A 13,579-nucleotide genomic window follows, 5' to 3' on the forward strand; every position below is an offset into this window, starting at 1 on the left:
CTCATCTCTCTTAGGATTATTCCCACCAGTTGAATTCCCAGATCATAAGGAAAGGCATATTAAGTCAGTTTTGGTAGATACTGTCAGTTTTCCAAAGCAGCCCTATGGATTTACATTCCCTCTGGCAACTTATGGGAGTTCCAGTTCCTCACATCTTTACCAATAGCTGATATTATAGATTTTCTTGAACAAAGGAGCAGAAAGTGAGAAACCTAAAATGAGGACTTCAAAATATTTAAAAGCTTTCAGTTCCTTAAATCGTAAGATATGATCCCCCATTTCCCTTACATTGTAAGTTCTAGCTCTTGTGAATGATAGTGAAGCTTTCTAAGTAGGATTTAAAGAATGGAAATGTGTTCTTGATCTTAACTGCATTATGTGCTAATAAAGGAGAAGGGGAGATTTCAATATTTAAATAAGCATGATGCTATCTCCTTTTTCATGTCAGAAAATTCATAGTCAGAGCCTTGAATGACACATTTTATTGTCATCCTTTGGCCTTGTTGGCTTTTCTTGCTTTATTTGCCTTCTTGTGTTGGGGGAGGGGGGGATTCGAGAGGAGGTAGAGGGAAGGGATGCTAGGCAACCATACTTTTGGATTAGATGGGACACCAGCCCCGGTGGCCTGATGTCCAGGTCCACCTTTGATCTAAAAGTCTAGTTCTAATTGTTGCTGTCATAGAAGTTTAGACCGGCTGTTCATTTCTTCTTAGGTACTTCACATCAACCCATAGTCGATTATCCCTGAGGTTGAGTTGTGAGCTCTTTGCCTTCCATTAAAGAGCGGCTCTACTTTTTATAACTAAAAAGGCACTTTCGGGAACTCTTAGTTATTAATCAAGATTTTGTCATTCTTTTTGAATTTTCTGGTTGTGTAACTGCAAAACAATCAGATATTAAATGTGGTTGGGGCTCCTGGGTGGCTCAGTGGTTGAGCGTCTGCCTTTGGCTCAGGGCGTGATCCCAGAGTCCCAGGATCGAGTCCCACATCGGACTCCTTGCATGGAGCCTGCTTCTCCTTCCTCTACCTATGTCTCTGCCTCTCTTTGTCTATGTCATAAATAAATAAATAAATAAATAAATAAATAAATAAATAAATTTTAAAGGATATTAAATGTAGAGGAGGAAGACTTGATTTATGTTCCAGAGAGGATTTCAGATAAGAAAAGTTGAAGAGAAAAAAAAAAAAAAAAGAAAATTGAAGAGATAGGGCAGCCCCGGTTGGCTTAGCCGTTTGGTGCAGCCTTTGGCCTGGGGCATGATCCTGGAGCCCCGGGATGGAGTCCCACATTGGGCTCCCTGCATGGAGCTGTTTCTCCCTCTGTCTCTCTCTCTCTTTCTCTCTCTCTCTCTGTGTCTCTAATAAATAAATAAAATCTTAAAAAAAAAAAGTTGAACAGGAAGCATGCATGAGAAAGAGAAACATTTGTTACCTGATAAAATTTTATTGAACCTATATTTCTGTGCTGGGGAGGAGGGGTACAAGGATGAAAGAGACTGAGGATGAGTGAATTTAGATATAATAGCTAATTCTGTTCTCTTTAAGAAACACATGGTGGATGCCTCTCCCCAAGAAATGTACAAAGCTGACTTTCAGTTAGTAAAACTTTCCAACACAGTTGCTACAGACACTAAGTATCTATAGTTGAAAAATAGTATGATTCAATGAAGGAAGCTTCAACCAGGTCACAATGGGAATCCTAGGGTTTTTTATCCCCTAAAACTACTTTAACATATATAGACTGTACTTAATGGTTGTGGGAAAGAAGCTGCCCTTCCATTGAGACTAAAACAAATGGACTGGCCATCTCTTAGGTCTTGGGAAGAAGACATTTTCTAAATGGTTCTTTGAAGAAAGCTTATCGACCTCTCTTTAGTCCCAGAGAGCATCTCTGCTCCCTTGCAAAGCCCACAGAAAGGCTCAGTGCCAGCACTTTCTCCACAGTTCTTTTTGTTCCTGTCATCTTGTCACTCTTCAGTGAAACTAAACGAGCAGTGTGACAACAGTCCTTAACATTCAACGTTCAAGATTACAAGCATGCAGACTCCCCAGACACCTACCAGCTATTGCCTTCATCTTTGGGTAAAGATTTTGATTTGACAAAAAGCAAATAATCTCAAAAGTATTGTATTGTTTCATTTTTCTCAGCGGTGAAATGAACCTCTCGGAGAACAGGAGTAAGAATTTGGAGAGGGGAGATATGAGGGATTGAAAATTAGCTTAGCTTACTTTGTAATTTGCTTAGCTTGGTCTTGTCCCCATGCTCTATCCTTCATTCACTCCAAAATAACAGATTCTTGTGAATTTCACTGTAGCTGGCTTGTCCCAGTAGAGCTTTTTGGTTTTCTTCAGATGGAAATAGAGATGATATTATGACCTTAAGATTTTTTCCATGACTTCCAAAAGAGCCTTAGCCAGTTTGTAGTTAAGTAGCCATAGTCATGTGGCCGAAGGTTTTTCTGTCTTTTGGGGTGGGGGGCGTAGGTAGTCTATGAGCACTATATGAAGTGACTTTTTTTTTTTTAAGATTTTATTTATTTCTTCATAAGAGACGCACAGAAAGAGGCAGAGACATAGGCAGAGGGAGAAGCAGGCTCCCTGAGAGGAGACCGATGCGGAACTTGATCCCAGGACTCCAGGATCACAACATGAGCTAAAGGCAGATGCTCAACCACTGAGCCATCCAGGTGCCTCTATGAGGTGACTTAATTACTTGTGCTTGATACCGTCTATGGCTCTACCATCAATGGTCCTCAAGTGATAAAAGCTTTTGTAGAACTCACTGATAGCCGTTAATTTGAATCATGCTGTCCTGTTCTATGGGTACCAATACATGTGGAGGAAATTTAAAAATAATATAAAGTATACACACTGTTCTTTTGTGGCTAGAGGAATTGCATAAGATCCTAAAAGAGGAACTATTGTTATTTTTTAGGTTTAAACAGTAAAATTTTTTTTCACTGCTGTCATTATAAGTCACATGGTAGCCAAGAGTCCTCCAAAAAATTATTTACAGTCTACACTAAAACAGGATATTGTAATTATTTATATAAACTGTTATGTTTTATTAGAAGATACCCAGTGAATTCTGTCTTCAGATGCTTAGCTACTTGAGTTAGGGTTTTCCTAATGTTAGGGATTCTGTTCTTGGAGTCAATGAAGATAGATATATTAGGACTAACAAGACAGTTAGGAAACATGTGTTCTTTCCTCTGGCAGGGAATTTCTCTGCACTTAAGTTCCTCATTTGTAAAAAGGAGATAAGCAGTATCTTACTCCTCCATCAGATAATTCCTGTAAAGTACAGCTGCATTCCTTGTTAGGCAGGTGCTTTGCAGAAAATGAGGTATATAAAGTCTGCAGAAATCATTAGGATTTAGAGTCACAGGATTTTCCTCCTTTCCTTCTTAGACACTTTTGAACACTGCCTATATCTAGGACTTCTGTAAGTCCCCCATAGTACTGGTTCCTGCCCTCAAAGAACTCACAGTCTAATGTTGGGGGTGTTGGCAGGAAAAGATCGGGCATATAAAGGAGAAATTTGGAAATATGCACAGAGACTGAACCTATAACCCGGACTAAGAAAGTAAAGCAGGGTTTCCAAATGGAAGTCATGCTAGAGCCAGGACTAGAAAGATAAGGAACATTTGACAGGGAAAAGGAAGGATAAGGACATTCCAGGCAAACAGGACAGCAAAGAAGAGGTATAGAGGTAAGAAACATGCAGTAGATGGAAAAGTATAGCTCCATTCTGGGTTGCTGAGACACAATGTACAAGGCTTCCAGGAGAGAGTAACTATCTTTTTGAAAAGTCGCAATTCAGAAAACTGTCTGAAGATCCTTCTGTGGCTAGCTTTCAAAAAAAGATTCAGGGTTGCCAGAGGTTCAGTGTGTAATGTGTAAGGAGTGTTTTGGTGATGTGATGAGGGGCTTGAACTTTATCATGTAGACCAAGAGTCTCTGGATGGAATTCAGTTATCCATTGTACTCCTCAGGATATGTGTGTATGTGTGTGTGTTTTAGATAGAGGGTTAATTGCATTTATCAGATATTCAGAGATCTGTGACTTAAGAAAGAGTAAACATCATTGCTGTAGGTTGTTGAGGGGTTTTAAGCAGAGGAGTGACATGCCATGATGCATATTTTAGGAAGACATCTGTGTATAGAGGATGGATGTCAGGCTGACAGGTCTGCATTCAGGGAGGCCAGCTAGGAAGTTGGGGGCAGTCGGCCAGGCCAGAGACAACTAGAGCTTGAATTAGGCAACTGTAATAGAGATGTAGAGCTGCACACAGATTTGGGAATTACCAAAAGGTTAAAATGTCAAGGCTTGGCAACTGCCTGGCTGATGGGAAGTGAAGGCAGGGGAGGAGTCAAAGATGGCTTCTGGGTTCCTGGCTTCAGTGACAGTGGCCTTGTTGCCACAAACGGAGAAGGAAGAGAAAAGAGGGAGTAAGTTTAGGAAGGCAAATGAGGAGTTCAATCTGAGTTTAGGGTTCCTGAGGCTGCCCAGATGTGTAGCTGTACACACTGGAGGGACAAATTGGAAACTCGGGAGCGAACAGATGGTAAATCATGAGAATTGGGCACCTGGGTGGCTCAGTGGTTGAGTGTCTGCCTTTGGCTCAGGTTGTGATCGGGGTCTGGGATTGAGTCCCACATCCGGTTCCCCCACGGGGAGAGTCCCTCTGCCTATGCCTCCCTCTTTCTCTGTGTCTCTCATAAATTAAAAAAAAAAAAAATCATGAGAATTTACAAAGAGCATAGAATGAGTAGAAGGGATGAGACCTCAAAGCTACCCACTTCTAAGGAAAACACTCCTGTATGTCTCCTCCTCTCCAGTAACAGCACTCAACATTTCTGGCCACCAAAAGTAAGTGCGTATGCACGTGTGTGTGTGTGTGTGTGTGTGTGTGTGTGTGTGTGTGTGTGTTGCAGGGGGTGTTCCTCTCACCAAGTAATTCTCAGACACCAGTTGATGTTCTATGATTTCACTCCAATTCTGACACTATCTACCTGGAGACAGCATCAGACCCCACAGGTGAGGGGTTCAGATCCTTCCTCTTGCCACTTCAGACGTCAATCCCAATCCCAAGTCTGGGCTGTCACCTGGACTTCTGACCACAGACTGGAAATCAGAAGTTTCATTACACCCCAACCCCCCCCCCACACCCCCATACCCCCGCCGCCTGGTTTGGTTAATTTGCAGCAGCAACTCACAGAACTCAGGAAAACATTTTACTTACTAGATCACCAGGTTGTTATAAAAGGATCTAACTCAGGAGCAGTGAGATGGAAGAGATGCACAGAGAAAGGTGTGTGAGGAAGGGGGTAGGGCTTCCACACCCTCTCCAGGTATCTCCATGTGCTCTCCAACCTGGAAGCTCCTCAAACCTCCTGGTCCAAGAATATTTATGGAGTTTAACCAGCAGCTCCCCTTCTTCCCAGAGGCCAATGGGTGGGGCTGAAAGCTCCCTCCCTCTGATTACTTGGTCTTTCTGGTTATCAGCCCCATCCTGAGGCCATCCAGGGACCCCACCCTAAATCACTTCATTAGCATCAAGTGCAGTGTGCTCCAAAGAGACCCACCATGGATAACAAGATACTCCTATCACTCAGGAAATTCCAAGGATTTTAGGAGTTTTGTGTCAGGAACCAGAACTAACCAAATATATTTATTATACCACACCAGTCCGGTCCACTGCCCTCTTTTATCAAGTGAGGGAAATGGGGTCCAGAAAGGTTAAAGGACTTACTGAAATTAGAAGTCATCCAAGTGGGTGACTCTCAGAAGAGGCACTTGGAACTCAAGCCTCTTAAAGTCTTCTGTTCCTATAATTTTTCCCTTTCCAGAATGTTATGTAACTGGAATTTTATAATATGTAGACTTTTGAGTCCGTTTCTTTCACACAGTATAATTATTTGAGATTTATCCATGTTGTTATATATGTCAGTACTCAAAAACCAAAATGGTCAAGTACCTTTGAAGATCTAGTTACCTTTTTTAAGTTCTTAATGAATTGGACAGTGCCCCATCTAGCAAATAGAGGGGGGCTCCAGCAGATGTTCTAAACAGAAGGATTTCACAGACAGACATAGGGTGGGACAGTTAGCAAAAGAAAAGAAAGGATTGTTTCAGACAAAGTCACCTTCCCTTAGGGAGATATACTGGTGTCTTGTTAGGTGGATTACTTGATCTTCCTTTGGGGGTGGAGAGGGTTTTGTGACAGATTAACTCATTGGAGCTGACCAGAAAATTTTCTGACTGGGTAGTTAAGGCTACATTTCTAGGGAAGGTTGAAATTACAGTTAGGTTATGGATTAAACCCTCGTTTGGTGACTTAGCCTAGCATGAATAACTGTTTTGGGCCTGTGGTTTTTTTTCTTTTCTTTTCTTTTTTTTCTTTTCTTTTCTTTTCTTTTCTTTTCTTTTCTTTTCTTTTCTTCTTTTCTTTTCTTTTTCTTTTCTTTTCTTTTCTTTTTTCTTCTTTTCTTTTCTTTTTTCAATTTATTTATTTATTCATGAGAGACACAGAGAGAGAGGTAGAAGGAGAAGCAAGCTCCCCATAGGGAGCCTGATGTGGAACTCGATCCTGGATCCTGGGATCAGGCCCTGAGCCAAAGGTAGACTCAACCGCTGAGCCACCCAGGCGTCCCTGGTTTTCTTTTTGACAATACTTTTTTCCCTTCCTATTGCTGAGTAGTATGTCATTATTGTTCAGCGTCATTGCCATCACTTGGTATAGTCAATTTTTTGTCTTTATTTTTTAACCTTTCTCATAGGAGTGTAACAATATGTCTTGGTGGCTTTAATTTGCATTTCCCAAATGACTAATGATGTTGGTCATCTTTCTGCATGCTTAATTGTCATCCTATATAATGTTTGGTGAAGTGTTTCCTAGAATCTTTTGCCTTTTTTTTTTTTTTTAAATCAAGTTTTGACAATATTTTTTTCCAGTCTAGGGCTTCTCTTTTTATTTTTTTAAGAGAGCATATTTTAAGAAGCAGAAATTATACTAATTTTGATGAAATCCATTAGTCAAAAAATTTGGCCCTAAACACTGCTCTGGTTCTATGTAACTAACCAAGCTTAAAGGGAGACCTGAAAGGAACAAAGTGTTTACAATGAACCTAACTACATCCCATAAAAATATTCAAAAATATGTAACCAAATACAGGAACATCTGGCACCAGGTGAAATTCACAACGCCTGGCTTCCAGTTACAAATTAATAGACAAAGGACTAAAAATTCAACCTGTAGAGTAAAATCAGTCATCCAAAAAGGGACCCAGAAATGATGTAGAATATAAAATTCATAGAAAAGAACATTAAAATAGTTGTTATATTATTTTCCACATAGTTCTGAAGCTAGAGGAAAGATTATATATGTTAAGCTGGACATACTAAATATAAAAGAAAAAATCACACAAACTGAACTTCTAGAGATGAAAATTGCAATTATACTGGAAAGGATTGACAGCAGATTACAGAAGAAAAGATTAGTGAACTTGAAGACAGCAATAGAAACCATCCAAAATAAACAGAGAGAAAAGACAATTAGTGAGAACTTCAGTTGGTCAAATGTACATGTAAGTCTGCTATCAAAATGTATCCTTTTTTTCTGGATGCTTTTAAGAGTTTCTCTTTATCATTGGCTTAAAATAATTTGATTATAATTTATCTTTTGTAGTTTTCTTCCTGAGTATGTGTTTGGGTTTTCTTGGGCTTCTTAGATCTGTGGGTTTATCATTTACATCAGATTTGGACATTTTCTTCATTATTTCATCTGCTATTTTTCTGACCTTCTTTTCCCCATTCTTTACAATGACATGTATATTTGAGCTCCAAAAGTGAGTGTAATATAAGACTTTTTTATTGTCTAAACTCCTTTGAAAAATAATTGACTGTTTAGGGTAAAATAATAATAGTAACTTGTTGGATTTATAACATGTAGAAATGCAATGTATGATAGCAATAATACAAAACCTGGGAGGTATGAAATTGAAACATACTATTATAAGATCCTTATATTATACATGAGGTGGTATAACAGCTCTTAAAAGACTGCATTAAGGTAAACGTGTATACTACAAACCTTAAAGCAAGTGCTAAAATGACAAAGCAAAGCATTATGGCTAATAATCCAAGAAAGAAGCATAAAATACTTATTCCCAAGGAAGCAGGAAAAGAGGAAAAGGGGAAAAACAGACAGAACAAATAGAAAACAAAGAATAATATGATAATATGATAAATTTAAACCTAACCATATCAACAATTTTATTAAATTTAAATGATTTACATATCACAATTAAAAGGCTGAGGTTGTCCAATTTGGTTAAAAAAAATCAAAGGCAAGACCCAACTATATGGAACATAAATAAAGTCAACCTTGGGCATGAAGACAGAGGTAGGTTAAAAGTAAAAGGATGTGGGAGAGAAAAATCCCATGCCAACACTAATCAAATGCTGGAGAGGCTAAATAACAGAGTATATTTCAAAGCAAAGAATAGGGGCAGAAAGTCATGTCATAATGCTAAAAGGCTTGGATCATCTAAAGGACATAAAAATCATAAACATTTATGCATCTAATAACAGAACTTGAAAATACATGGGTCAAAATCTGATTGAACTGCCAAGAGAAATGGAGGATTCACAATTATATTCAAAGAGTTCAACACTACTTCAATAATTGATAGAAAAAAAGAAATCAGTACTTTATAGAAGACTTGAATAATATCAACCAACTTGAACTAATTTATGTTTATTGAATATTCCACTCAACAAGAGCTGTATGTACATTTTGTTTCAAGTGCACACGATATACTTATCAAGCTAGGCCATATTCTGGACCATCAGACAAGTTTCAGTAAATTTTAAAAGATTCAAGACAGAGAAAATATATCTGACTACAGTGATAATTAAATTAGAAATTAATAACAGAAAGATATATGGAAAATCCTCAAATATTTGGAAACCAAAGAACACATTTCTAAATAATCCATGGGTCAATGAAGTAACCAGAAGATAAATGAGAATGTATATTGAATTGAGTAAAAGTGAAATACAATATATTGGAATTTGTGGGATGTTCCTAAGGCAGTACTTAAGAAGAAATTTATAGCATTAAATTATTAATTATTAAATGTTTAGTGGCCTTAAATTATACTGCTACAAATTGAAACTAATGAACTTGAATTCAAGGATAAGCAAGAAGGAAAAATAACAAATTAAACCTCGTGTAGACAAAAGAAAGGAAATAAGCATGATGAAAGTGAAAACCAATGAAATAGGTTAAAAAGGAGAAAATCAATGCAACCAAGAACAATAAAAGATCAGTAATATTGCTAGATTACTAGCCAAACTGACCAGGAAAAAAGAGAGAAGAAACAGATTTCCAACATCAAGAATAAGAGAGGCAACATCACTACAGAATCTATAGAAATATTATTAACAGTTTCATGCCCATACTGGGATGCCTGGGTGGCTCAGTGGTTGAGTGTCTGCCTTCATTCAGCTCATGGCGTGATCCTGGAGTACCGGGATCAAGTCCCGCATTGGGCTTCCTGCATGGAGCCTGCTTCACCTCCCTCTGCCTGTGTCTCTGCCTCTCTCTCTCTCTCTCTCTCTGTTTGTGTGTGTCTCTCATGAATAAAATAGTATCTTTAAAACAAAAAATTCCTTGGAGAATACATACTATGAAAGTTCATTCAAGGAAAATTGACAACCTAAACAATACCATATCTGTTAAAGAAATTGAATTTGTAGTTAAAAATATTCCCACAGTGAAAACTACTTGGGCAGATGGCTATACTGGGGAATCCACCAAATCTTTAAAAAGAAAATGACACCAACTCTGTACAAATTTTTCCAGAAAATTTAAGAGAAGATAATGCTTCTCACCTCATTCTATGAGGCCAGCTCTACTCTGATACTAAAACCAAAGATATTAGAAGGAAAAAACAAAAGTAAACCTAAAGACCAATAATTACCATGAACATAAATGCAAAAAATCTTAGCAATACTTTAACAAAGCTGAATTCAATAATATATATATATATAAAATAATACATCATCTAACTGATTTATTTCAGGAAGGCAAGGTTGGTTAACACTTGCAAAAAAAAATAACACTTGCAAATGAGTCATAGTTCACCATACACACAGAATAAAAAAGAAAAGCCACTAAAATTACAAAAGCACAAACATATATGATATCTCAACAAATACAAAAAAATGCATTTGACCAAAAACATCTATTCCTAATAAAATTTCCTAGCAAACTGGGAATAGAAGTGATCCTCCTTCACTTAAGTAACAGCATCTATGAAAAACCGTTAGCAAACATCATATACTTTTAATATCAAATGGCTGAATAGTTTGTACTAAGATCAGAAATAAGGCAAGGGTATCCATTCTCACTACTTCTCTTCAATTTGTACCGGAGACTCTAGCCAGCATAATAAGGCAAGAAAAAGAAATTAAGGGCATCCAGATTGGAAAAGAAGAAGTAAAATTGTATTTATTTGCAAGCAACATGATCATGTATGTATAAAATCCTATGGAACTTACAAAGAAGTCATTACAACTAATAAATTCTATGTTTGTAGGACAGAAGATCAGTGTAGAAATTCAATTATGGGGGATCCCTGGGTGGCTCAGAGATTTAGTGCCTGCCTTCAGCCCTGGGTGTGATCCTGGGGTCCCGGGATCGAGTCCCACATCGGGCTCCCTGCGTGGGGCCTGCTTCTCCCTCTGCCTATGTCTCTGCCTCTCTCTCTGTGTCTCTCATGAATAAATAAATAAAATATTAAAAAAAAGAAATTCAATTATATTTCTATAACTAACAATCAGAAATCGAAGTAAAAATATCCAGAAAGTTGAAATAGGGATAAAGAAAGGCAAGATCTGTGCATTGAAAACTAAATGAAAACTAATTTGAAAACTAATTTCTTTTCTGCTAAAAGAAATTAAAGGAGACCTAAATAGAGATGTACCATATGTATGCATTGTAAGACTCAGTATTGTTAAAATGTCAGTTTTACTAAGGTGATCCAGTGATTCAATACAATTTCTATCAAAATCCCTGCAGACCTTTTTGTGGATTTTGACAGGCTGATTCTAAATTTAATATATGAGAATGAAAGAGATCTACAATATCCAAAACAACTTTGAAAAGAACAAAGTTGGAAAACTTGTAATTCTTGATTTCAAGACTTATTATAAAGCAACAATAATCGAGACAATGTGGAATTGGCATCCAGATAGATAGGTAAGATCAATGGGAAAGTAGAAGGACTTCGGAAATTAAATATGCAATTTATTTTTGATGAAAGTGTAGAAGTAATTCAGTGGAGAAATCATACTCTTTCAATGAATGGTGCTGAAAAAATTGAATATTCACATGTAAATATAATTACATGAAAGTTTTGATCCATAGTCATATACCATTTAAAAAGTCTACTCAGAATGGATCATAGACTTAAATGTAAAACTAAAATGTACATTTAAAACCTGAAACTATAAAACTAAGAGAAAACCTTTAACCTTAGATGGAACAAAGATTTTTTTAAAAAGATTTTATTTGAGAGAGTGAGCAAGAGACAGCGAGTGAGAGAGAATGAGCAGGAGGAAGAGCAGAGGGAGAAGCAGATTCTCTGCTGAGCAGGGAGCCTGATGTGGGGTTGGATCCCAGGACTCTGAGATCATGACCTGAGCCCAAGGCAGACGCTTAATGACTGAGCCATCCAAGCTTTCCAGGAACAAAGATTTTTTTATTTTTATATTTCTTTATTTATTCACGAGAGACACACAGAGAGAGAGAGGCAGAGACACAGGGAGAGGGAGAAGCAGGCTCCCTGCGGGAAGGCCGATGTGGGACTCGATCTGCAGACGGGGATCACACCCTGAGCAGAAGGCAGACGCTCAACCACTGAGCCTATCAGGCATCCCAGGAACAAAGATTTTTTAGATACAAAACCAAAAGCATGATCCATAAAAGAAAGAATAATAAATTGGACATCTTTAAGATTAAGAATTTCTAGTCTTCAAAAGACAAGCCAGAGATCAACAGAAAATATCTGTCAATTACATATTTGATAAGGACTTCTATCCAAAATATATTTTTAAAAAAACTCTCAAAACTTGAATATGGCCATATAAGAGGCTCCTGAACTCACTTTCTCCCATGGATACACCAAATCCACAGCTACACGTGGAACAATTTTCTCTGAAATAAATCCAGAAACTAGCTGAATGATTCCTACACATCACACAAATGAGGGAAAAACTCACATAGAAAACTCTTTTCTGTGTGAAAACTCACATAGAAAAGGCAGAGACACATGTCAATCTCACCAGAACCCAATTCTTGACATAACAATATACTGTCAGGCGGAAACTCACAACTCAGCTTCTCTCTGAGGAATGAGGGGTTTGGACCCAACATCCAGCATTCCTATCATTAATGCTTCCACTTGCGGGACAGACTGCCAAAACACAAGGCTCTGAAAACCTATGGGACTTGCATCTGTGAGACGGAGACCTGTCAGATTGTAGCAAGAAAAGAAACAGTTCTTTGGGCTTGGGAGGACCCCCTGTGGCTATACCCCTAGGGCTCGATGCTATAGCAATAGACACAAAGGGGTGTCTCCCAGTCTTTCCCATAAAGACACTTGTTTGCAGCCTGAGGGTCAGGCTCGCAATCTAACATACATCTAGGAAATGACTGTGATCCTGTCCAAGACTGGGGAGGCTGGCACCATTTCCACATTTTTCCTCTGTTATCTCTCTGAAAGGAGCATATGCACTTGTTTGTGGAGGCCTAGATTTTGTAGGTGCCACCCAGAGGACTCATCCCTTAATTGTCTGGCACTGGTGGTTAACAGGGCTTGCATTTATGGGTCCCCAAAGACTAGCAAACAAACAGTTCCTAAATGACTATACTCCAGGGCTCAGTGCAAAAGGATCAGATAGAAACTTCCAGCTCTTTGTCTTTTCCTGAAAGAGGTCTGTTTGCACACTTTAAAAACTACTATCTGAGATTCTGGCTTCCAATCATGTTTCATCTCAGTGCTGACTGAGATCCTCGATCCTCCCCTTTGAGACACTGACAAGTCTTGGCATACCTTCACTATTAGGCGCCTGTAAGAACATAAAAAGTGGCTTGGACAATCAACAAAGGTTTGAGAGGCAATGAAGACCTCAGCCTGGATGGAATGATAAGGTTCATCTTCTACATGAGACCACCATTCTGTGAAGATTGGGAGAGATGACTGTTTTATCTAATGCACAGAAACCAAGACAGAGAGTAAAGGAAAATGAAAAGAAATATGTTCTAAACAAAAGAATAAAACTCCAGAAAAAAACCTTAGTGAAACAAAGATAAATGGTTTATCTATAAAGAGTTCAAAAGAATGGTCATAAAAACTCCACAGAAACACAAAAGATCATTAGACTACTATGGACACTTATATGCCAACAAATTGGACAATCCAGCAGAAATGGATAAACTTCTAAAAACATACAACCTACTAAAGACTGAATCATGAAGAAACAGAAAATTTGAACAGTAAGGAGAT

General features: G+C 38.1%; 1 protein-coding gene across 10 annotated transcripts in view; it reads left to right on the top strand.

The window, feature by feature from the left end:
• FLT3 (fms related receptor tyrosine kinase 3) overlaps window positions 1-13,579 on the top strand; it is a 119,897-nt gene that overhangs the window by 44,957 nt on the left and 61,361 nt on the right. The window contains exon 4 of one of the 10 annotated variants that reach the window (XM_072795642.1): window positions 7,363-7,591. The exons of the other annotated variants lie outside the window; for them this stretch is intronic. The gene's annotated coding sequence lies outside the window, so the exon portion shown is untranslated. The remainder of the gene's footprint in view (window positions 1-7,362; window positions 7,592-13,579) is intronic. 10 annotated transcript variants of the gene reach the window in all.

This window comes from Canis lupus, chromosome 24 (assembly GCF_048164855.1).
Source record: "Canis lupus baileyi chromosome 24, mCanLup2.hap1, whole genome shotgun sequence".
Classification (NCBI taxonomy): Eukaryota; Metazoa; Chordata; class Mammalia; order Carnivora; family Canidae; genus Canis; species Canis lupus.